The following is a 27,356-nucleotide window of genomic DNA, read 5'->3' as shown; positions in this document are numbered from 1 at the left end:
AATCGAAACAGAAGCAAACCAAGACTGCAACCACCTTAACGAACCGCTATTATCACTGGCAAGGTCATCGGGCAGACCGGATCTAATCATGCTCACGCCGACCATGCTTCCTGTGCACTCGTTCCTCTTTCTTAACGACGTCAACCAGAAGATCGGATGGTAAAAAATTCGAAATCGAGTTGATTGAAAATCTCAAGGAATATTAAAAAAAAAATACGAATAAACAATTTGATATAGAAATCATCCATTTTGGGCAAAGAAAAGAAACAATCAGAAAAAGGAATAACCACAGAAGCTCTGAATTTCATTGCTTCCTAATGGTACTTCCTTGGATATTTTTACATTCTGGAGGCGTGAACGAACTCTGAAAAACAGAAACGACTTCTATCGGATGATCGAAAGAACTACCTGGACACTGAGTATAATTATTCACACGTGCGGATGCCATTTCCGGCATGTTTCTCCATGAAGAAGGTCAGCTTCAGTTTTTGCCACTTGTAGATAGAAGTTGAAGTGGCGGACGTCTTAACGAGGTTGCTAGAATGTCAAAGAAATAGATGAGGGAAATATTATGAAGATATATTTATGAATATCTAATTGAGCATTTAATTAAGAACTTAATCGAAAGACCAAAATAAGTTGGTTCTTGAGACCAAGTACCTATCTAAGTATAATAGTCTTTTGTACTTACGGTTTAGTAAGAGGACTCGAGTAAAACGATTACTCGTTAAAAGGAACAATAGAATAATCATGCCTCCGCAGACGGTGGTCTCTGCTTTCATGCCTCATCGCGGAGAATCTCAGCGAAAAAAGTATCCCGAAGCGTGAGCTGAAAGGTGGCTATGTAGGCTGCCTAGTGAATGCCGTCGCCATGGTGGAGCTGGCGTGTAGCAACTCCCTAAGTCCAGGAACCTAATCCCGCGTCAGAAAGACAAAATTCGCTACGGAGAAAAGTAAACAAAAATATATATATATAGGAAAGAAGAGACAAAGATTAAAGATCGTTAAGAATTAAAGGTAATTTAATGATAAAAGAGAGAAAGAATTGTGTAAAAATTCTACTGGGAAAGAAAAGAAAGAAGAAGCCTCCAACGAGAAAGACGTGCTCAGAAGCGAGTCCCGCGTAGCGCCATGTAGAGGAGCAGGAAGAAGCGCAGTCTTCCTCAGGCATTCCAGCGTCGAGTAATGCTGAAGCATATCCTGACGGGGCAACCGTCGTCAGCGGGCTCCAGGCACCAGCACAATGACTACCAGGCGAGCTCGGGCTCGTTGCACGGCGGCCACCACCACCACCATCATTCTGGTCACCAACAGGATCAACAGCAACACCATCATTACAACCAAAACAGCAACGTTCGTGGAACGACAGGGGGAAGCCAAGGATGGGGAGTCGACGTTTACGACTCGGTGGTCCATCAAAGAGCCAACGTGCATCAGGCTGCCACCACGCCATCTTCCACTCACAGACACCCTTTGAATCATTCTCAGTTGAGCGTGAACAATCTTTCTCAACGATTGAATCACTCGCACGCTCTTAATCTGTCCACGTTGTTCACGTCGAAGCATTCTGTGAACAGCGTCAGTCCTGTTGCCGGTGGGAATAACAATAACAATAATAATAATCTGTCGACTACATTGGGGGTGATATCCCCGGCGCCGCTGCACCAGGACAGCAGACCTAAAGCGAATGGAGGCTTTGATATCTCGAGACTGTCCAGATTACCCAGTCAGGCGACACCTTCGCCTGCACCTGCTCTTCAGGGTACGACTACCGGGGGACAGTTAACCGGTCCCGGTTCCACGGCGTACCCCTTGAACGCTTCCTGGTCGTCGTCCCTGTCAAGGAATCACAAGGACCACGAGGTTAGCGCGAAAGAGACGTTGACCAGTTTGGGTTTATTGTGTCTAGTGTCGTTGTTACTGGCGCTACTCTCGTTGATCTTCTTGCTGAAGATCTCACCGTTAACGGTGACGCCGAGTAGCCTGATCAGCCCGAAAGAGTATACGATTGTCTACGAGGTGACGTTAGCGCTGTGCGCACTCGCCCTCTCCCTAAACCTCTGCTGTCTCCTCATGTGCGCTATACAGTTCCTCTTCACTGTGAAACTCGTCAAGACTTCGTATCAAGGACATTGGTGAGTAGAGTTTTCGTTTTATACCACGCTGGGTAAATCTGTGATTTATAACGCTTTAAATACCTTTGTACATAATCCGTACTTTACTCAACCCGAAGGTCGAACAAGGTGTGAAAAATATATACGTTTAAAGTTTGTATCCTTAAGATACTGTTATCTTTGAAAATTCGGAAGTCAAACAAAATACACAAAGAGAAACTTCTAAAAGTGCAAATAAACGTTGAGATACAAATATCCTTTAATCCGAACTATACATATGATGGAAAGAGGACTCTCATAGTCATCCACATTTTCCCTCCTAAATGTCAACAGCATCCATATTTACATTGTTGCTGTTGTACATGTAACTTTTCAAACTTACTTAGGTATTGATAAAGAAAAGAAAAATAAGCATTTTCCTGGTAGCTGGGAATTCGCGGGATTCGCGGTCGAACGATGATTACCATTAATTTCTATAATCTGGCGACGCTATCCTCAATCATTATCCTTGTGCCGGAATATAAGTTCTCATTCGTCCATGCGTGGCCTATCTGTGTGCGTCTGGAACAAACGCAGTGTCCCGTATCCCGTGCGATATATCAGAGGCCTGTCTAGTGTTTCTTCTCACGCGGCCTGGAGGACGAAACGCAAAAATTCACATCCTGTACTTGACGTGCAAGCGTTCACCGACCGCGTGTCCCGTTTTTACTGATCAAACACGTGTCTGCAATCACAATACGATACTGTGTAGTGAGATGTATCCGTAAATGCGTATGTTTCATGACGCGAACCTTGAAAATGAAAATTACACTTTCGTTTATTCCTCGAGCGTCGTGCACGCAGGAAATCGTATAATAATTTTATTAGTAAGATTTTTTTTTATATAGACTACGCTATATTAATTTGTGACCAAGCTGAAAGATCGTGACACGCCCTTTGTGTAGAAATTGCAATATTCTCCGTTTTACCTAATAATTCTCCCAGCAAATTCAGCACGCACGTTCGCGAAAAATATTATCGAATACACACAGTGCAGTGCAGATCAAATTACAAAGGGAATATAGATATGCTCGCCTCCCGTGACACGCAACTCGAAAGCGAAAATAAGGCTCGTTAAAGACGATACATACTCCTCGAGATGGGATCTGTGGTTTCTGCTCGGAAGTTCCCTTATCGTTGGTCAATCGGATTTCTTTTTTATCTTTTTCGTTGCCGACCGAGACAAAGTAAGCATCGCCGACTCTAATTACTAGCGAATGGAAACGAGCGTTAAGTTATGCAGATTGGCCGAAATCGTCGGCCAAATCACTGTGTGTTACGTCGCGTAACACTCTACCTAGCCGAGGCCACACACCGCGGGCAAGATGGCAACCAGATGTCTTCGGATACTCACTGCGTACCCTCAACAGTCTCAAGTACCTTCCATAAATCTCATAGATTTCCTAGTAAAGGTCCTTCAAACCAAACAAACGTCTGTTTCCGAAGAATTTCCAAAGACTATTGTCTACCACGGCGTGACAAGGGAAAGTTAGTTTTTCTCACGTACGCTGCAACTTTCCTCCCACTAACCACTTTCTCTCGAGGGCGGTTAAGACCCTTCGTGTGACCAATTAACAACGAAGCCTATTCCCTCACTCTCCTAACTAAAATCGTCACCAACAAATCCGATGGTCCCGTGCGCTAGACACACCCATCCTTAGCTTTCCTCCGAGACAGCATCGTCTCCCAAGACAGTACTGATTTTACATCCTTCGAACGGTCAACATCCTTCAACCGGGTATACACACCCGTAGATCAGTCACTCACTCATCTCGTACATACGCACCAGCGTAACTGTCTTCGTTATAAGTTGTTGGAATAAACGGTGAAATATAACTTACTCTGCTGTGTCATATTCATTTAACCACCTCTGTTATCTTAACCGAAACAGGGGAACGACTACTTCGCGGCGTCGATTCACCGAATCGTAGCGAGAATTTACGCCTCTCGCTGACGCGTTTTCCTCGCGACCGCGTCTCTCCGCGAACGGTCGTAACACTGTGATTACCCTCAACGGACACGCCGTTTTGAGTTTTCTCTTCGGTTCTTTAATTCCGTCCTTTTTCTTTCGCTCAGTTTTTTGGCCAGTGGCGGTCTTTTATCGCGTGGCGAGTTTGATTCGCGTGGGAAAATGTCGTGTGCTCTTCGGCAGATAGAAAGATCATTGTTTCTTAAAGCATTCAGACGTTGTGCGTGATTGGCATATTAAAGTTTCTTGCGAATGTTACCGTGTGACCATGTCTCCCTTGTGACCGTAATTGTGCGACGATGTTTTCCTGCAAATATTACCATCTAACAAGTTTTTCCAACGAATATTACTGTTCGATCAGGTTTTACTCGAATCTTGTTCTTCCCTTGATAGGGTCCTTTCCTTATATAGAGTGTCCCAGGATTTCGCAGTCAAATCTATGCCACTATATTCCACTGACTATTTTAATGTACCAAACTACGAAGATGCGGCTGATATTGTGCGTGTTGCGTTATTCCACAACTAGGCTTGATTGGCAGGCCATTGGAACGAGATTTGTTCAAGCTGTTCGAAATGTTGGAGAACGAGCCGTTAACATTGTAATGTATGCAACTACAGAGACGTATCGTAACTTTTGTTTCGAGAACAAATAACAGAGAAGAAGAGAATAATGAAGATTGGACACGGACGAAATTAGCTGTCGATCTTGAAACTCGTGCACTGCGATTTCAGATAATCAAATTAGCATAGAATGAGATTTGGGAACGGGCAGAGTATATTCCGGAGTTTGGATATATATATATTTAGATTAAAGTTTGGTTCTTTGCGAGAAACGTTTTTAAGCAACATATGAAATTCTTCGTCTATTTATAGTATATTTCATTTTACTATAGTGGGAGCAGTATTCTATAAATCGGTTTATAAGAGTGCGAATTTATTATCTTAACGCTAGCCTTGCTAAACCCGGTCAAATGACCGGTTTCAAAATTTAATTTGAAATTGTGCGTTCGTCGTTGTTTCTTTTCTTCCTCCAACTTTATGTAAATTCTTATATTATCCGACTAATCAATTTCTCAATTTTTGTTAACGTAAGAATCTACATAAAGTTAGAAGAAGAGAAGAAACAACAATGACTGTACAATTCTAAATTAAATGTAGAAACACGGCCTTTTGACCAGGCCTGGTAGAGTTAGTGTTAAATCATGCTTTGTAATTATTTATTTTGGCTGGTGGTAAGCAACGGTAACGCAAACACTGATCGAAGTAGACAGGTGTTCGTTAGACAGGTATTCAGGCCCCAGAATTTCCAGGTCACCGATTCGGGCCCCTGTTGTAAATTTCTGGTGATTCGCCCAACTATTGGTTAACTAAGAGTAAAGAGAAGAGGACAATTTACATCTGAGCTACTGCTTCGATTAACCACATCTGGCAGAATGGCCTTTAGGGAAGAAAGTGTACCGTTTTCTGTGGTCGACCATCCTTTGTTTTCTTTTCTGAACAATAGATCTAGCTTGGACATTGATAACTAGCGGCTTATCGATCGTTCGATGACACAGGACACAGCCATTCTTTATGCTACATTATCACCACGACTAACTTTTACAGCTGTCTGCTAAGTTAATATTACCGGTTGTGTCACACTATCGCAGTGTGCCCAGAAGAGATAACCGGAGGACGATTAAAATTGCAACGTCACCGGACGCTTCTCGTTTCCCTTCTTTCTCTCTTTTCCTCGTCCTTTCGCTCAACGGTTGTTTCCCCTGCTTTGCCTCCGGGGCTTCCAGACAATTCAAGATTCTGCTGAATTGGAATGCTCGATTTTCTCCTAGAGAGCTGTTTAGCTAGAAGGAATAGTCCGAGTGTCGACGGGTATGCGAAGAACTGTCTTCTTGTGCTCTTAACCACTTAACTACGTTCGACGTGTTTATTCGTTATTGCTTGATTTTACCTGCTCACCCCATAGAGGCATTTTTGAAATTAAACTTTAAAGAGTTAAAAATTAATTGTTTCCAAAATGTTTTCAAATACTCCGAAGATCGTTGGATATTTTCGTGTTAAAATTAATAACAAAGTAAAATATACACAGCTGTATCCGTATTATTAACAACTAATTATCCTACGATATTTTTACGGGTTACTCGCGCTCCTGAAAAATTTCTACCATGGACCTCTCCCCCATATGTAAGGAAATAAACTCCGCAGTTAACAAATTAATTGTTTCCAAAATGTTTTCAAATACTCCGAAGATCATTGGATATTTTCGTGTTAAAATTACAAAGTAAAATATGCACAGCTGTATCCGTATTATTAATAATGGAGGCTGACTCCTACGATATTTTTCTACCATAAAAATTTCTACCATAGACCTCCCCCAAATGTAAGGAAATAAACTCCGCAGTTAACAAATTAATTGTTTCCAAAATGTTTTCAAATACTCCGAAGATCACTGGATATTTTCGTGTTAAAATTACAAAGTAAAATATGCACAGCTGTATCCGTATTATTAATAATGGAGGCTGACTCCTACGATATTTTTCTACCATAAAAATTTCTACCATAGACCTCCCCCAAATGTAAGGAAATAAACTTCGCAGTTAACAAATTAATTGTTTCCAAAATGTTTTCAAATACTCCGAAGATCATTGGATATTTTCGTGTTAAAATTACAAAGTAAAAGATGCACAGCTGTATCCGTATTATTAATAATGGAGGCTGACTCCTACGATATTTTTCTACCATAAAAATTTCTACCATAGACCTTCCCCAAATGTAAGGAAATAAACTCCGCAGTTAACAAATTAATTGTTTCCAAAATGTTTTCAAATACTCCGAAGATCACTGGATATTTTCGTGTTAAAATTACAAAGTAAAATATGCACAGCTGTATCCGTATTATTAATAATGGAGGCTGACTCCTACGATATTTTTCTACCATAAAAATTTCTACCATAGACCTCCCTCAAATGTAAGGAACTGCGGCATAAGTTCCCTAATAAACAATAGGAATTTCTGTTGTAAACTACAAATTACAAATTACGAAACCTTCCGCTCTAAATTAACTAAAGATCACCAACAATTCTCCTTCGTTCTGAAACTAATTCTCCGACAATGGTGTTCCCTATGAATGAGTCAACTGGCAACGAAAGACCAAAAGCAAGAGGGTTCTCGGTCAGTGTCTCTGGTGCACGCCAGCTAGGAAGCCTTAGCCGAAGGTCGTCCGGCTGAAGATAACTGCGAAGTCTGCAAAGTGGCATTGTTAGCGAAGGAGAAGGAGCCCTGGGGTGTGCAGACGTGCTCCGAAAGAAGCACGAACTTTAATGGTGGGTCCCAGTAGTAGACAGCCGTTCCTCTTCGCTTTCTCATTGTCACTCGAAGCTCGGTGCCCGTCCCTCCTTCCGTACCACGCTACCGAGTCTGAGACGCGAGGATGAAAGGAAAAAAAGCCGAAGTATGACACAGGTCCAACGACGACACCAACGACGACACCAACGACGGCGACGACGATCACAGAGACACGAGAAGAATGAAAGACAAGCGGCGCTGCTAAGTGCCGGCTCATTACTTAAATGGTCTGTGATAAGGGATCTCTGGTGCTGCTGGCGCGAACACGCTGAACAGCAGACTTTTCGAATAAAGCCACTTTTGGACAAAGTAGTTGCTGGCTCACGACGTTTTCTTCTTTCGTTGTTAGATGGCGCGATCCTAAAGTAGGCGCGCATTTTTCTTCGCGATCTCACGTTTCGATCGCGGATTTCGACTTATTGGGGAAACAGGTTAATTGGATTATTACTGGAGAGACGTGGATGGATGAACGTTTTCATCGTTTCGTTCAATGACGGGTGAAACGCGTGAAAAGAGTTCGTAAGGTTTAAGCTGGGTGAGAAAATACAGCTTTGAATTTCCTATAAATGAGAGTTTAACAACGACGTGTCAAACACGACGCATGGAGCATTTGTACTAAATTTTTTATTAAATCTTGTTAATTCACTAGCTAAAAAACCAACTATCACATCGAACATGATACGACCAATAAAAATAAAGATATCGATACGAAGAATACGAAACGTAGATTCTTATGAATATGTGCGTTTCTTTAGGTGTATTTCTCCTCCAAACGACAATTCGCCGAAACACACATCAACTTTAACCAATGTATGAGAAATCGTCTCTAGCGCGTTTTTATGCCAAGATGAACGCTACTGTGACCCCGAACGAACCGTGAAACTGAACGATTCGATCTGTCATTGAAAACGCCCATCGGTCGCGAAAGTCTTGTTCGTTTTTCATCGACGGCCCGGTTTAACGTTACACGCGTGTCTGGTTTCTGTTCACGGGCGGTTCTTCGTGCGTCAGAGCGTCCGAGCATACGCGTGCACCCGTTCGTCTTTCCACCAGAAAGAGAGAAGAGGGCTCTCTGTCGTGGCTGTTGGCATTCCACGCCTTCGAATCCGGCATTTCAAATTTTTTCACCGACACAGGGCACTACGGAACGGGAATAAATTTGGCGGGCCGTGACTGCGCCTTAATATTCCAACAAGCAGACAGAAAAATAGAGAAAGAAACGGGCACTCGCGTGTCTCAATGCTTGTAATTTATTTTTCGATTAATTCCCAATCACCAGCCGATAATTTTGATGTTTCCAGCTGATAATAAATCGAAAAAGTGAATAGAGGACTTCCAGTAGAATTTGCGTGATTCATTCTTGGCGTTGATTGGCGTGAATTGTTCGTCAAGACGTTATTTTTCCAAGGGTATAAAAATCTGTCAGTTAGGTGGAAACTATCAATTTGTATACGAAAGATACGATCGTATTTGAAGATTGTATCGTAGTCATCTGATTTATCGTGCAAATTTTGCACGTGACACTCTATATTAAGTTTGTTGTAGCATTAATTAATCACAGAATGTTACAAGAAAACAAATTTGGTTTGGCAAATATAATGGCCGATGTTATGTAGATATGTGTGGCGGATCGGTATCAATAGGACGCCGACAGGTCGAGCCGCGGGTACCAACCGCCAACACTAGAGGGCTACGACGACAACGAGTCTGTCTGTCTAACTCGCTAGTGGTCGAATATACGAGCGATTGATATAAATACCGCACCTAGCGAGAGTCGCTCTACGTCTAAGGCAGGGACTACCGGGCATAGCCTTACTGACGAGTCCACCGGTAGTCCCGGGACGAAACGCTCTCTCTCTCTCTTTTCTTCCGTCACATATGTAATGTTCGAATTTGTAAACTATTAACTTTTTCGACAAGGAGGTATAAGGAACAAGTTAAAGTAGACGTCATGTTATGAATCATCTGCGAGATATAAAAGACTTCTTTTATGAGGGATCAACACCTCGTGAAGTCAGATTTTATTTATAACATACTTTACGATTTTGATTTATTTGTTTGAGGTGGTATGTCGTGATAGGGTCGGAAGGAAAACTCAGATTTCTTGAACGATAAATGTTTATTCACTCTAATGTCAATGAGTACACTTGATACAGGATTCGCGATTGTATTCGGTTCGCGAATGCGCGGTTATAAGATAGAGCTTGGAGCGGCATGGCGTATAAATACGTATGGTGATGTTTCGAGCTCGCGGAACACGAAGGTTTTCTTCTCGCCGTGTCGCGTAATCGGGTGAGGACTGATTTTCTCTATTCGCTCCTTTAAACGGTTCGCGAATTCCGAGTTGGCCTGTTGCTTCGTTGGTACGAAGAATTCTGTCGGCAATCGTATGCCAGTACCGTAAACCATTTCGACTACCGTTGCGTTCAGGTCCTCCTTGATAGCGGTTTTTATGCCTAATAAAACAATTGGTAGGACTTCTACCCAGTTGCTCGTATTGTGACATTTTATTGCTGCTTTTAATTGTCGATGTAGGCGCTCTACCATTCCGTTGGATGCGGGGTGATAGGCTGTTGTGCGTAAATGCTTAATGCCGAGCAACCGGCATAGTTCATTGAATAGGTTTGATTCGGACTGGCGTCCTTGATCAGTCGTTATTTTTGAAGGTACGCCGAAACGAGCTATCTATGTAGAGAGGAGGGCCGAGGCAACGGTTGTCGCTATATTGTGAAGTTTCTGCCTTCTAAGGCGTGTCGAAAATGTTTGACTGCGGTGTATATCGCGAGTAGTTCGCGATCGTACGCGCTATATTTTTGCTGAGCGGGGGTCAAAGATTTCGTTGCGAATCCTAGCGGTTGTAATTGGTTATTCGCGCGTTGTTGTAATACTGCCCCCATTGCGTAGTCGGACGCATCTACCGTGAGGCTGATAGGCGCACCTGGTATCAGAAGCGCCAGCATCGTGGCGTCCACGAGTGCACGTTGCGATTCGCGAAAGCTGTTTTCCTACTGCTCCGACCACTCGATGGGCGCGTTGCCCTTTTTCGCGCCTTTTAACAGGTCGTTGAGCGGCTTAAGTGTTTTTGCGGCCCCCGGTATGAAACGTCGGTAGAAGTTTATCATACCGAGGTACCTACGTAGTTGCTTGGCGTTCGCGGGCTTCGACAATTTTACAATCGCTTCGACATTTTCGGGCGGCGGCTTAATTCCGTCGGGGTTTACCGAGTATCCGAGGAATGTGATTTCGTGGGGTTTATCACAACGCCGTAATTATTGAGACGGTTGAGCAAGATTTTCAAATGTTCGCGATGTTGGTTTTCGTCGCCCGAGGCTATGAGAAAATCATCGATGTTCGCGTAGACGATATCGAGCCCGCGTATGATTTCGTCGACGAACCGCTGACATGTTTGCGTGGCGTTCCGAAGTCCAAACATCATATTTGTTGTTTCGAGAAGTCCGGTAGGCGTTGTTATCGCGGTTTTTTCAATATCCTCGGACGCAATCGGAATTTGGTGGTAAGCGCGGACTAGATCGATTTTTGAAAAGATTCGCTTACTATGCAGATGTTGCGCGAAGTCTTCGATATGTGGCGGTGAGTATCTGTCGGGTACGGTGCGGGCGTTCAACGCACGGTAGTCGCCACATGGACGCAGGTTTCCGTCCTTTTTCGGCACTACGTGCAGGGGTGATGCCCACGGGTTTTTCGATGGTCACATCACGCCTTGCTCGATCATGTGTTCGAATTCCGCTTTTACCTCTTTAAGTCGATCAGGTGCAAGCCGACGCGGTTTGCTGTAGACTGGTGGACCAGGTGTAGTTTCGATGTGGTGTAGCATACCGTGTCGAATTCTCTCTTTTCCGAAGATCGGTGGGCGGGTGAGGTCCGGGAATTCTGCCAGGAGTTGGTGGTATGGTGATTCGCCGATGACGGTCTTGTCGGACGCTTCGTCTGTTGTGGCGGTGTATCCCCTTGATGACGTCTGTGTTATCGTATCGATAAGCCTTTTGTTTCGCGGGTCCACGAGCAACCCGTAGTGGCTTAGAAAATCCATGCCGATGATGGGTGTTTTGACGTCGGCTACGGTAAAATCCCACTTAAATGCTCTGCGTAGGGACAGGTTTAGGTAGGGACAGGTTGGCCGCGAACAGCTCGTACTCGCTTCTGTTCACGTGTCCGTGTAGCTTGTTGCGCGGGTATACGCAAACATCTGCGCCGGTGTCGATGAGGTAGGAGATCCGCGAGTTCTTGTCCGTTACGAATATGCGGCGAGAGATGCCAAACCGTCGTCGTTTGCCGCTTTTACGGACGGCTGGTCCGGTTTTCCGAGTTCCAGGAGTAAGGGGGTGTGCACTTTCTCGCGCTTTCTCGGAACTGTGTGTGATAGTAACACAGCCCGTCTTGCCGCAGCGTATCGCGAGGGCGCGAACGGCGGCGGGATCGTGTACGCGAGCGTGATTGTACTCGTGCCCTACGGTGTTCATTGCTTCTTTGCTCGGCTACTAGCGCTCGCATCTCGCTCATATGGGCGTCCATTCGCGCTACCCGCTCGGTGACCAAGTTGGCGAAGGCTGCCATGGCGTCGCCTATTCCGCTATTCTGGCCAGGTGGGAGGGTTATCGCAGGTAGTCGGCCTGCGCTGGCCGCGGCGATCTGCCCTGATTCCAGGGTGGCTTCGTAAATGTTATCGGCAATTTGTATGCGGGAGTCCGGATCGTTGTTCTGTACAGAGGCTAGGATGCTCCGTATGCGCTGTGGAAGTCGACCTTCCCAGACGGTGAAAATGACATCGTCTGCTAACGAATTGGTGGCTAGGCTTTTGAGATCACGGTAAAACTGAGAGGGCTTCCTGTCCCCCATTTGCTCGTTCTCGATTACCTGTCGGAGTCTCTTGGCGTACGACTCTCCCAATCGCTTGATGAGCTCCTTTTTGACGTACTCGTAACGCTCTGTCGCCGGTGCGGCGTCGAATACGTCTCGAATTAATCTCGCGTGCGACTTGTCGAGATTCGCGATGACGACCTGGTATTTTTCTTGGTCACTAGTGATCCGGGCAGTTTCGAACTGCACTTCCAGCGTCTTGAACCACAAGTCAGACCAGAACGGTGGCACGCGGAGAAGGGCGCTAATCGAGTCTGCGTTGTCCCCGCCGGCCTTCGTACGTGCGGAGTGGGCGTTATTGGTCATTTCGAACTGATTTAGATTCATTGTGTTACATTTCACGAGCACTCGGGGATAATCACGTCGGGGTCACCAATTTGAGGTGGTATGTCGTGATAGGGTCGGAAGGAAAACTCAGATTTCTTGAACGATAAATGTTTATTCACTCTAATGTCAATGAGTACACTTGATGCAGGATTCTCGATTGTATTCGGTTCGCGAATGCGCGGTTATTAGATAGAGCTTGGATAGCTACGATTCGAGATACGCTGCGAGTGCGGACAATGATTGCACGAGATGTCGAGAGCTTAGATAATTATTCGGCTCGAACCGTGTAAGTATAACGATCGTGATATACTGCGGTAACTCGCGGTAATAGACTGACATTTTTGTCGCGATGCTGCTGCGGAGGAAGACTCGTTGGGATGTGTCTAAGGATGCGAAGGCATCGGATTCGTTGAGAAAAGCTTTGGTTCGGAAAGTGAGGGAAATGTACGTTAATGTTTATTGGCTAATTCGTGTTGGTCGTTGGAAAAGGATGCTAGCTGCCCTTGAGAGGGTGTTGCTAGCGGGCAGCGTCGTATGTGAGAGATAGCAGATTTCTCGTGTGTCCCCGTGGTAGGTGGTCGACTTCGAGACTGATAAACAAAGACTGTTTGTCTCTTTGGAGGACCTTAGCTAAAATAAATCCTAAGATTTATAGCGGTCCTTAGGCTAGCTGGAAATATTCGGTACGAATGTATCGACATCTAGCAATCATCTTGTCCGCAGGTATAGGGTCTTTGTGTCGTGTGTCAAGCGACGTAAACTGTTGGGAAGTTTACTGTCAAGTGCCGCCACATGTTCAAGGAAAATGTATCTGCAGCCGGTTATAGCGGTATTTACGTTACGGATGATCTATGGGAAGATTCACACGAACAAACCTTTATGGACTAACCAAATTTATTTTGTTATTAAAAACGATCTACAGAACCGATCGACGACTGGTGTTCAATTTAAAAATTGCTTCTCTATAAAAGCAAGAAATCTAATTTACATCGCGTTCTTCATCTGTCGCCTCCATATACATCCTGGTGGCAATAAAATTCTGAATTTACGAGAAATCCGTATTTCGACTTAAGCTTATCGATGTTACCGACTGGACAAAGCCTTCGAGAGTTTAAATTAACCGATCGACCCTTCGTTGAAAGGACGAGCAAGTGCCAGGAAACTATCGCGGGAACGCTCGTAAAAGCGCGCAATGGTTCGGCGTGGTAACCTAGGAAGAGGAACAGGTGCGACTGAATCGTAACGGTTGTCGTGGCCCCTTTCAAACGATCCGTGGCCACCCTTCAGTTTCGGCGTCATTAACCCTTCCCTTCTTTCTTCCTGGTTCACTTAGAAACGAAGAAAATTCCGGAGGTAGTTTGCTCTTAGCAGCTGCCATTTTTTTTTCTTTGTTTAGTCGACACGAAGCATTTTGGAGAATTTCTGTGATTGCATCGCGAAGGTACAGAGAATAAGAAAAAGCGCTCTTTGTTCGTTGACGACTTTCTGTCAATTAGAAATAAGAGTAAACGGCATAACAGTTTTCTTCTTTGCCACTGTATACGTAATTTTTGTTAGACTTTAACAACTCGTATTTTTCGTGAGCAAATACTGTCGAGTGGTTATACACTGTATATGTGAAGCTTCGTTTTCTTCGCGCGAAATATCCATGTTGTTCTTTCTATACTTGTGTTCATATATCATGACGTTCAGCCTACACGTGCCCGAGAATGTAATGTAACAGATAATTGGGTTCGAGCTGTAAATCTTTCATTTGCAGCATGACGCGAATCTAACAATACTTCTTTCCTTGTTCAGATCATGAATATTTTTGTCGCGTGCAGGTAGAATCATATGTCTAGAGTATCCACGGGTTTCGTGTTTACTTATTTCTTTAACTAACTTCGGTTTTAACCAACTTCCTATTAACCAGCAAATTAATCAAATACTTTCAGAATCAATGACAAGAATATACCGAAAAGTGTCGAAAGAATTTTAAAGGTACAATCATTTTCCTAAAAGTTATCTTGAGACGTATTGTATCGTTAGTCTCATAGAGTTAACCACTTTTCTCTAGAATAATACTCGAACACAGCTGTAGCTTTCTATAAATTTCCTCGATATTCGATTGAATTTCCCGAGATCGTTTCCAATGACGAGATCGCAGCAGTTGTTACGAAGAATATCGGAAGAGCGAAGAACGCGTATGTGTGTCTGATCCATCATTCACGATAGTCTCTACGGTCCATGCGTATGATCCATCATCTGCGTAACCATTTTACAATCCTCACCGTGGAAATGCCGATCCGCGATGCTATTCTCGCGCGCACTCGACCGCTTAAGAGTGTCGTGTAAAATTAAGGTAAAAAGTAAGGAACTTGTTAATTTCCGACAAGGAGATAAAGTTCTTTTTATTTTTTACTCAATTTATACAATTTTTTCGGTTCGCGATGATACACTTTCGATACTTGGATTAGTTAAGAATTTTTTTATTAGACTGACTGGATGATTTTGAAGGGAGAATTTATATTCTTCCATTCGTTGGAGTGGGAGAAGGTTTTGTTTATACTTAGTGTAAAATTCGAAGAACGGCTGGAGTGATCGAATACCACTCAGGCGGCTGAGAACGGATGCTGACCGGACGGTCACACGCGATAAGGCGTTCGGAATTTCGGTTTGTTATATACAGCTGCTCGAATTTCGTCTGTGACAAGAGCATCGTCCAGAGACGTTTCCATCATACACAAATAACTTTGTTTTTCTTCTTGCAGTCGGAAGCGTGGAGAATTCGATGTTTCTGACTGATCTGTTGTTTTATCATTTGCGCGGCATTTTTTCGCGGTTAGAAGAAAGATGAGATTAATATCTTTGTGGTATTTTGATACTTATCGATCTGCCGATAATGTCGGTGCTGGTAGGGGAAAGCGTGGTTGAGAAGAAGCGCGCTTTTTCGATAAATTATGAATTATGGCTAACGGTAATTCACGCAATTTACATAATCTAGATGGAACAGACGCTTTTCAAGATCGCTTGTCGACTCATTTATGTTTATAATTTTCAGGAGAAGAAAATCTAAACCTTGAATATATTCAATTCGAATATGTACTGTAGCCTAAATTCGGGTCTTTTTTCGACTTTCAACGATATAGATTTTGTCTCGATTGACTTCCTGCCGGTTTACGTGCTTTTATTCTTACTCCTTCTTCTTCTTCCGGTGTCCAATGATTCCTTTGAAAATCGACGCGGTTAGTACCGAAGCGTACGCTTCCGATGCGGAAAGTACGCGATCGAAGCGCGTGGCTTCTGACCGGAAGCGTAGCCTTGCAAACGCGATTAGATTGCATTAGCTACGAGACTGAAATTAAATCTCGAGTCGGAATTGTATTTAATTTTCTTCGGGAAGTTCAATGCCGGAATCGAAAATTGGACGATTGAATAGGGATTCCTAGTTGATTTTAGACGTCCCTCTTCCTGTAACTCCCACCGAACTTGCATTGGGCGTTGTTCGTAGGCTTGTCGTGCGGCAAACCGTTTCGCAAGAGTTTATTTGCATTTCCTCTAACTGCGGTTCGCATAAGACGCGTCAAAGGAATATTGACTACTATCTATTAGGTCAGATTTTTTCACTATTTTCTGCTTCTCGTAGGATTGTAATGTTACAGTACCGGTAACACGAAGCTTGATCTACGGCAAATAATAAAATATCTTTGAGATTAAAAAATATAAAGATTTGAAAATTAGGACATTTGAAAGTTTGTACTTACTCGACTGAATTGCTATTAAGTGACGTTTAAAAATTTTAATCACAAGGTTGAAAGTAATATAGTTAGTAATTCTAACGAACACCTATCCTCAGATAGATTGGTATACACACGCGAGTCGACCGTATTCTCCGGAAATGAAAACAACTACATCCCTGGAACCTGGAACACGTGATTTTCCGCATATCCATTAAAGCAACATCGGTCAGTGACTCGTCTACGGTGCAGTCGCTAGACTCAATTAATGACCACGTTCTGGTCGTAAATATAGAAAAGGCAGCGAGATATTTTAGTTTGTTGGCTAACTGGGCTGAGGTTGGGTCAATGTTTCTGTGGATTTCATTTACCTCTTCCGGCCTCCTTATATTTTCTGAATTCTTACAATTTCCGAGATACCAGTTCATAGCAAATTGATTCTTATTATGGCGTAGGATATAGTAAATCTTATTGTCTAAAAATACAGGAAAAGATTTCATTTTAGATGATTATTTCATTAAAAGATTATTATTTTTTTTAACATTTTATTCAAGCGTTTCTTAAGAAATTTGTTCAAAGAGATGTCAGGTTATAAAAAATTGAATCAACCTTCCCAAAGCTCCTTAACCTCTTGTTATTTTTGATAAATCAATAGCATTACGCAATATATACCGTGTGATTTCCCTAGACGATCTAGTAGCACTCTTCTTTACAACCTTCTTTCAAAACCAGAAACAAGAAGAGGATTTACCAAATATCATTGTCATCGAAGCGCAGAGACGCTCCGGTGATTCTTATCTCCATTCATCTCTCCGAGTGAAACTATTTGACGTCGCCTTGAATAGGCTCAGACAGTTTTGTCGGGGGTCCGTGTCGTCGCCTGTAGCCAGCTCGCACGATCGTGAATGGAAAGACTCGTATAAAATCAAAGGGCCGACAGACTCTTCCTGCTTAGACGAGATCAATGAGATCTCGTTCAATAGAGAAGTTACCTTCTCGACCGCCGACGCCGTATTACCCTTCAAAGTCACCGGAAAGTCATATAAGCCAACCGATGCAGCCTAACCTTTATCCACAGATAAAATAGGTTTCTCTTATTCCATCTGAATTTCTAAAGAAACCAAGACTTGATTTCAGTCTGGTTAAAAGCTTCGCTCGATTTAAGCTGTTTTTCAAGCAATAACCTACTTTGTGAATTTCATGCACGCGAATCCAAGTATGTATGCGGCAGAAATGAAGCTTTCGTGCATGTCTAATTGTAAGTTGATGCGAAACAATGCGCATGCGCCGAAATCCCATCACTTTGTGGACCCACATTGTGCCTTTTATTAAGGCGCCTTGTTTGTTTACTCTTCTCAAGCTAATTCTTCACTATTATTATCTACATTATTTTCACTGGCTAACAACTGGTTGGTCTGCAATTGACTAACCAATACAAATTTTTCGTTACGTGCATATATTCGAAAGAATTCGAAATTAAATTATCATGTATTACGGGCAGTTACGATAGAGTGACACAAAGCAATCTGTGTTTGAATGCCTCCACTCGTGGACAATATCGATATAACCTAAATGCGATAAATCGCGAACGTTTGATTCGACTCATGGGAAATTTACGCGTTTTTGAATCGTCCCGAGTCGCACGCGAAATGCAGGTCAGAGAACCGTCTAATATTTATTGTTGAGATCGTGGGCTTGATCTTAATGGCGCGGTGGCACGCGATTCTTTACCAACTATGCTCCTTAACTCCAGCTCTCGACCTTCTTCCCTATTCAACTAGCTCGAGCAGTGAAATTGACTCTGCATGCCTGTGATTTTGGCAGGGAATGGGAGTCGAGTTCGTAGTGAATGCACATTGTGTATACGTATTTTAGGTGGTTTGTGTGAGTTTGTTGCGGAGATTCGAGACATTTATTTAACCTCTTTATCATATTCGAGCCTGTGCGATATAACCATATCTTAAATGTAATAAGTTTTATTTTTTATTGCAAAGTTCTTGAAATATATAATGCACACAATAAGTGTATAATATTTTATATATATAAATTATATTTAAGAAGTTTGGGATAGTTTAAAGATGAAATAAATTGCTTTTTAAGTTTAATCTCTTACTTTCGACGAAATCAAGTTTCTCTGGAATTTGGTGGAGTTTAAGATCTGATATCGGTGTCGTAGGAGTTATGTGACACTTTAAGGTGGAATAAATCTAGCGAGGAGTTTAAGGTGCGGCAAAGGAGCGTGGAATGTTGCAATAGAAATTTATTGCAGTGTTAGTGCATTGGTAGATTGATCAAATTTACGTGTAGCGTGGGTAACCAATGGTAAATATTTTGCAATGTGTATAATTTCTCAGTAATCTGAGGCTTATAAAATCTATTGACAACTAATGGAAATTGTTGATTTAACAGATCAATTTTAAATTCCTCGTTAATCTAAATTTTTTTAATCCTATTTACAGCTAAACCTTACGACGAAAAATTAACGAAATGGAATAAAAATGGCATTGTGATTCTTCTCGTCGTGTATTGGTGTCACATCAAATTTAAGAGACAGTTTTACTTGCGGATGCTGCGTGTTACGTTGGTGAAGTCGACGAAAGCGTAAAATAGGAGCTCGTCCGAAATACACTAACGCGGAAGGTTAAATTTAACGGAAAAGGCTGAGAAATTAGTTTAGAACTCGAAGTTTCATTGGTACGACGCTCTTGAAACGCATTCAAAGAGGTCGGCGACCTCGAAAGGGGATGAACGCAACTGATTCGTGGGAATTTCTTATTGTGGCTTATTTGGATGAAGCTACTTTAAAATCAGCGCTGGATTCGTCTGTATTTTGCCCGGAAATCATAAAATGTTTAGGCCAGGCGACTCCATGTACAGAAAATGTTATGTCCACTTTTTACGTCCGTAGAATTCAACTCTTTACTACTATGCACTTCTTCTCCAAAAAAATATCGCGTTTCAATATTAAAAAAGTTTCAATAATATACTATCCATTAGAAGAATGATAACATGATAACCTTACAAATTATTAGTATTAACAAATTCTTATTGTCGTATAGAAATGCCAACTATTGCTTCGGTAAAACAAACAAAGGAATTTTACAGGTAAATTTTACAAATTACAAGTCATCTTATAACGCAAAATACGACGTATAAAATTGTCTCAATTTATTAATAGTATTAATAAATTATTATAATAAAAGATGCAGGAATCTTAGCCTCATGAGAAATTAGAGATGAAAATGAGTGGGAAAAGATTAATCACTGGTCCTCCTAAAAAGATGCAGTCCCATGGATGGATGGTTGTGCGAGTATTAAAGCAGCGCAAAACCGTTCCCCGAATTCTCATCCCGGACGTCGTACGACCGAAGACAAAAACAACTCACTCGAGGGCATTGCGGAGAGACATTTATCGAGGACACAATAGTATTATTCCAGGAAGTGCTAGTTCTTCCTAGATTCCGGTTACAATGTTCTTAACGCGTGGAAATTAATCTTGACCAGGAAACATCTATAACGGCATGTATTTTCTGCCGTGATTGTAAATCTGTTTGGAACATGCGGTTTGTCCGTTAATCTATGCGCTGTTGTTCAATTGAGTCAATATTATTTGTTGGTAGATTAGTGTGTGCAAGAGCGCTCTATCCATTATTGACCAATTCGAGCACGTATTGGTAAATTTCACACCGGCAATTACGGTGAAATCGTTCGTGGTCGCTGGAAATTAGCAGTATCGTTTGCGGTCGTGAGCTGATTGACACTGCGTGAGCGGGGAATTATGTGAAGCAGCTTTGCTTTGTCGTTTCATGCATTTAATAGGTTTACGGCGGTGGACAGAGTTTGTAAAAAATGAAGACAAGGTAGAAAAAGATTATTTTTCATTTTTTACTATTAGATTATTTTCAAAGTGATCTTTTCAGTGAAATATGATTGACAAAAAATAAGATCTATAATTGAATCATTATAGAAAATAGAATAATGTTGATAATAAAGAAATAAAAATCAATTATAGAATAACATATAATAATAATAATAACAATAATGTGGATAGACTTTATGTTTACTTTTATATGTATAATGATACTGTTTGATCCTTGAATTAAAGTTAAGATTAACGTTGCGATTATGATTATCCTTTGTCTGACTAAATATATTTGAAGTATCAATTACAGTAGAATTTTTGAAAGATTCTTGGCTGTTAAACAAAAAACTGGTTCCTTTATTGTTAGGGAAGTGATACATTTACACTGTACATGAGAGTGTGTGTGTAAGGGTTAGAGGGCGTCAAGGACTTAGTGGAGACAAAAGACTGTTGCCAGATGTTAGAAGAATCTAGGATAGTCGGTTGGCGACCAGCGTGCGTGCAAGACGTTCTTCAGAGAGTAATATAGATGTATAACTGTTGTGTGGGAAATATAGTCAATAATTTGTATTCCCAAATCCTCGAATTTCCTTAACATTTATATTTCGCTCAATTATCATAGAATCGTGAAACTGACATTCACTTCAAATTTTGTCTGTTTCAGGAGTAACAAGTACCTGCAAAAATCATCCATCAGCCGGATATGTGCTGTCGGAGGGTTTTTCATTAGCATTCCCGTCTTTCTAACTGGTAAGAACCAATTCCTTCAATTCTGTCAACTTTAACCTTTTGAAAGATACTAGTACATAAGTTGTACGTTTAATTTTTCTTGAATTCAGGCATGAATCTAAAAGATACTGTGAACTATCTCTGAGTGTATGAAATCAGTTTAGAAATCCAATGGAAATAAAGTTAATTTTAACGCCGAATAGTCATTATTTTTCTTAGAAAAATAAAAATGATCGTCTTTTAGGGAAGTTTTAACAGATTAATTTATAAAGAGCTGAAACAGAATATTCATGTCATGCATGAATACGGCTGGTGGATGGATCGAGATCTAATCTAAAGTTTACGTTGTGTCATGCTAGTTTACACAGCTATCATTCGCTCGATCGATCGTTAAGCTGTTGAACTCGATTCAAGACGGACATTTTGACTCTGTTCAGAAGAAAACTGCGTTTTAATAAATTTGACGGAATAGAAATTATGATAGACTACAACGTTTTTTTAATTATATCATAAAATTTATTTATTTTTTTTTTAATGTCATGTTAGAAACTTCAAATACTGTCCAAAACTTCGAACGTAATCGTTTTAGAAATTTGTAAATTACTTAACGACCAAAAATATTGAATTCTCTATTGTCTGAAGATAGATTCTCTATAATTTAAGTAATTTATTCGTCGAGAATTGATATATAAAGACTTAAATAATAAATTAATTGAAAAATAATTTGCGACTGGTATTGAAAATTTCAATGAAAAGCATATGTATATAGTTTACGCTTCGAGAATTATATGTATTGAGAATATGTATTTGCGCTGATTCTTTGTCCCGCTTGTTATGGCATACGTGTTATAATGATCCTCTAACAATGCTTTCAGGTATGATATTGTATACATTCATCCAGTTTCATTCGACGCCGGTGTCACGTAAAATGAATACTTGGGTTGCGAGAGAAAAGAAAGCTGAGTCGTAGCCCAACTATTAATTCTCTTTTATCGAACTTTATTATGATTTTGGCACTTACAGTAGAATAACGTTGAACAGAGAAAGGGGTGTTGTACAAGAACAGCAACTAGAACGAGAACTCCCCGGGCTGGATGAAGTCTCGGCTTATATACACCCTGGCTTGGGGATGTTGGGGGGTTTGGTGTGGATTCCAAGGAGTCCGAAAATCGGGGTTGGGGCCTTATCTCTGATGGGGACTAAGATGCGTCGCGGCGTTGGCGTCCGACAGTCGGGAGTCGATGTCTTTTCTCTGAGAGGTAATTGGTGTCACACCGGCAATCGTTACGTCGGTTTTCATAGGCCTTGGCATCGTGTTTTGTGGATGCGCAATGGTCCATAACGTCTTCGTGTGGCAGAGGGTAAGAACATATCGCTATTAAAAAAGAAAACGAACACGTTCAAACACGTCTAAATCATCTTTTATGTGTATTTTACTCGGAAATCATTTTATCGTGAAATTTTGTTTTCAGAGTTACCATAATTTATCTGGTAGAGTTCATAAAAATTTTTCTGAAATCAATTGCAAGCTTTTAGGAAACCAGGATTTTTCACATTTTTAAGAAGCGTTATAATTATATTGCTGATCTTTATTTTATTCGTGCGAAATTGAAAAGTACGCAAATGGCGCAAAATGCATAAAATGCGCTAAAATATACGTATATAAGAAAACAAATCTCGATTAAAATTTTATTTCTTTGATTATGTTCGTAAAACTACAAACTTGTATAAAAATACGCATTCTAGTTATAAGTGTTAAAACATTCGATCTAGTCCTTATCACATTCATGAAAACCTCCATTTAACCATTCGTTGTATCAACGAACATTCATATGCAAAACTTACCACCTACCACATCCTCCGCGTATTAATATAATCCCCTTTTATAAATTATACACTTTAGAGTGGACTGGTTGGGTCAGAGTGATATAAGCTTACAAGTTCTCGAGGAGTTCTACCGAAGTTACATTTACGTTTGCATAATTTCACCGAAAAAGATACTCTGTAGAATGACAGGTTCGTTTGTTTATGTGATCCGCGATCGCAACTATTTCAAGGGGATTTTATAAATAACCATACACACGATATTCAGTGTATTTTCGTATTCTCGTTTATTTTTGGGAGATTTGTAAAACTGTTGAACAAAATAATTGAGTAACGATTATATTTGCTGAGAAAAAGTATTTTTCTCTGTACCCCTCCTTCTACTTCAAGCATGTAGTATTGACAATAAGATTGACAATGGCTGAAAGTAATCCAAAAGAGTTTTCACCATGGTTATCGGTAACGAAAAAGATTTGAATCATCTTCAATACTTATTCGTAACTAGAATCATTTCAACTAAAATGTAAATTCTTATATTATAACTTTTTTAATTTGTTATGGCCCCTGACTACAACCTAACCTATCATTCTTATTTCGTAGGAGAAGACGAATGCCGTGAAGGCGTTAGCGCGCGAACAGTGCGAAGCGGCGGTACAGCTGCAGCGTCAGCAGCAGCTGCAACAGCACCAGAACCAGCACTAGCTACAACAGCAACAACAACTACGTGGCCCGTTAACCATCCACCATGCTGGCTGCCCAACGAAAGTCGGGCCCGTGACGAACCAACTAAATACCAGCCACGCAACGCACGGCCGAGCTGCACAGTACCAACACTATCATCACCATCATCATCATCGACACGTGTCAATGTCTCCACCGCTCTTGTTGCTCTCATCGCCAGCTCCGATCGCGGCGACGCACAATCATCTGAACGTGAGCGGACACAGAAACGTGGTTACGCCACCGGATACACCAGCAGATAGATCGCCACCGAGTCCTGGAAATAAGCTAAATAGATCGCAGCATTTGCCACGGGAAGCAACCGGCAGCGTCAGTCCTGGTCTTCCGGCTGCCACATTGGATCTAAGTAGCGCAGCAACCACCAATAGTCCGCATGAATTGTCCACGTTAGTTTAGAAATTTGGTCCGAACATTATATCTTCACATAGGATTGGAGATTAATAGTTGATAGTTAATTTACACATCGATCTTTTTATTTATAAATTGGGTCGTGGTTTAGAGTTGGTTTGTAAAAATTCGGTCCTAATTGTTAAATGATGAATATTGATTAAGAATAGTAGGCATTGATGTACCAATCTTTTTTTAACTTATATACTTGAGCACACGCATTGGAGATTTCACTTTTATTCAGTGAAACAGCAACTTCATTACTCGCTTATTCAATACGGCAATTGCATATATTTCATGGACATTTTAACAATGTTTTGAATAATTTCTAACGGTACAATTGTGATGAAGTGAAAAAAATCGTGATAAGAAACAGAGAGAAAAGTTGCTCGTTAATGAATATTGACCAGAAATAAAGTAATTTCTAAAGAATATCCCGAAGACGTCGTAGATATTACGAAAGGAATGATTAATTTATACCCGCGTGTATCTTGCCATTACCATACTATTATTATTATTATTAATATTGTTAGTAGTACTCGATTACATTATTATTAATATTAATATTATTGCCTTATTATTATTAATGTTATGGAACCTCTAGTCCTAGGTTACTTTCGCTGCCACGAAAGGATAAGATTTTCGAATTTTTGACTATTACGTGTAATTCAAGTTTTCCTGTTGCGCATGCGCAGTAGAAAGAAAGTTAGCGGAACTCAAATCTCGAACTATAGAGAGTTAAAAAGTAGTAAAAGTAAAAAAGCACGAATAACATTTGTATTTGTGCTGGATTAAGTTTGATAATTGAAAATTGAGTTTGATGATAACATTTTTTTCGTATTCGCTTTGGTAAATATTAGTTTTATTTAAAATTGAACAAAGCATTTTATGTTTTTCAAATACGGTACATAATCGTAATATCGAATTTTGTAAACTGATAGTAAGAAACTCTATAATTCGAGACTGGAACTTTGATCAAGTTCACATTGAACGTAAACTGACTTAATTTTGTTATTTAAGCGTGTATACTATATGTGTTTGTTCCTTCTTCTCTTGTGCGCAGGCTATAGCTTAATTACTTCCAATAAACGCAGTTATATCGAATCAATAACCGATACAAATTTAGATATTAGGATTATTTAAACAAGAGATTAAAAACTAAAAAGTATTGTTTTTATACTGCATATGTACATATGCAATATGAACGACAGTTTGTGTAATAATATGTACCCCTCTTCTTAGTTTACTTTTGTATATTTTGCAACATTTGATATTAATTTTATGAGGAACGTACTTACACTTTATCTTTGTAATTAAATGTGAAATGAAAGAAAAGAAATGACATGAGAAAAGGAAATTCGATGTATGAGTATATACGAATTGACGGAATTAAAATTTAACGCTATATTTAAATAGAAAACGTGAAATATCTTGTCATCTTAAAATAACTTGATCATTCCTATTCTTTTACATAAAAACACTTTTCGACTGTAACTTAAGAAACATGTCTGCTAACGTGAAACGTGCCAGAAAAAATTAACAACTTCCATTAAATTGGCAAATTTCTCATTAATATCGTAAAACTCGCGTTTACAAAGATCAGATCAGTGTACATAATATACAAAACAAATGCAGAATATATAAATATAGCACATACGTTCTGAATTGTATTCGAATTGGGCAGGGTAACCAAGTGAAAATATGTAAATTTCACGATGTGTAATGTACACTTTATCGAACTTGCTTTATGTACTGGTAATTATGAGAAATACCAACTTAATAGATGCAAACGACAATACACAAGTTAAATTATTTGTTAGATCCATGTATAACAAGCATAGTACAAAAGTGTTTTAGCTTTATGTACTGGTAATTATGAGAAATACCAACTTAATAGATGTATTTGGTATGTACCTAGTTAAGAAAACAAGAAATTATTCTGAACAGATAAAGCGTTTAGTAGCTTGTGAAGTATGAATTTTCGAAAACGTAAGTATTTTATATCTAAGTAGTTAAGAAACGCGAGCAAGGGAAATCAAACAAAGGAACAAAGTTTTTTTGTTTAAAAATATTTAATTTGTTGTTCTATTATCCGAGGTTAGAAGCGATAATGTACAAAATCTGAATAAATAAGATTCTTCAATATTATTGAATTTTAATTCTAGGGTAAAGTAATATATCCGCATATTTTATTTATATACAATATGTATAAATAATGATGTGATTTGACTAATTTTGTTGAAAGAATATTTGTACTTTTTACGTAAAACTTCAGTCTTTTACAAACTTTCTTGTAATTAATAAACCAGTAAACACAATATTAATAAAATCTATTAAAATTATAAACAAACTCATAAGTTTTAATTTTAGTCCTTAAAGGTTGAAATATTTTGCTCCAATGTCGAGACATTTGTTTTAATCCAAAACATTACTATACTGAATCGATAATGTTGCATGTGCCACGAAAATGATGATAGTATCAGATAACTTGTTGTGAAACGAAAAAGCATTGCATGTACATTTCTGTTGTTTTGTTGACCATGAGTTTGATGATCTTTTAAACTTGCCCATAGCTAAGAAATCAAACGGTATATCTAAACGAAATTAATTTCAAATTATTTTTTAGGTTCTAAGCTTTTATCTAATCCTTCAGAAGTTGCAAAATTTATTCCACAAGAGTCTTTTTTATCATAACCAAGTACACATCTTAAAACCATTTAAGTCTTCCTTAGTAATTTCTTCTTATCTTTAATAGTAACGAAAATAATTTAGATGAACGTTTTAAAATTGACACCCTGTATATTAAAAATAAAAGATATATTTTCTTCATAATTGGATAGGCTTTTTACAATGGCAATGTACAAATATCAAAATTGCAATTATACTATAACATATGTATATATATAAGCTTCACATTTAAACACAAGATTCTTTATTATATTTTTTTAATACCAATATTTTAATAATTATAACAAGGGTTTTTTAACAAGAGATGTATAACATTGTATACAAATTTTCAAAAACCTATAGATAATTTCAGTTATGCTCTTGCATCATTAATTGTTGATGGAACTCTTACCTCAATTCCATCTAGTTCCTTAGACATTACTATTTGACAGCCTAGCCGTGACCTGAGATTAAATATTATATAACTGAATATGTCAATAAATATATTTATTGCTATACAAATTAATACTAATACACAATAAGATTTCTATTTATCCATTTGAAAATCAACATTGTAAATATGCTAATCCCAACATAGATTTGTAATGATTATAGGGTCATAAATAAAAAACTATGAAAATTTATTATAATTTCAGTTTCGTAGTATTCAGAGATAGCGATTTGAAATTCTACATTGAGATGCAGATTTCGAAATACCCAATACTAACCTGTTTTTACATAAATTTAAATAGAAAAATTCA

At 39.8% G+C, this 27,356-nt stretch overlaps 1 pseudogene; it reads left to right on the top strand.

Moving 5' to 3' along the window:
- Positions 1–1,185: 1,185 nt before the first annotated feature.
- On the top strand, positions 1,186–24,494 carry LOC126875751 (uncharacterized; annotated as a pseudogene).
- The last annotated feature ends 2,862 nt before the right edge of the window (positions 24,495–27,356 follow it).

The sequence above is a fragment of the Bombus huntii genome, unplaced genomic scaffold (genome assembly GCF_024542735.1).
Source record: "Bombus huntii isolate Logan2020A unplaced genomic scaffold, iyBomHunt1.1 ctg00000057.1, whole genome shotgun sequence".
Classification (NCBI taxonomy): domain Eukaryota; kingdom Metazoa; phylum Arthropoda; class Insecta; order Hymenoptera; family Apidae; genus Bombus; species Bombus huntii.
This window is presented reverse-complemented; position numbering and strand designations above follow the sequence as displayed.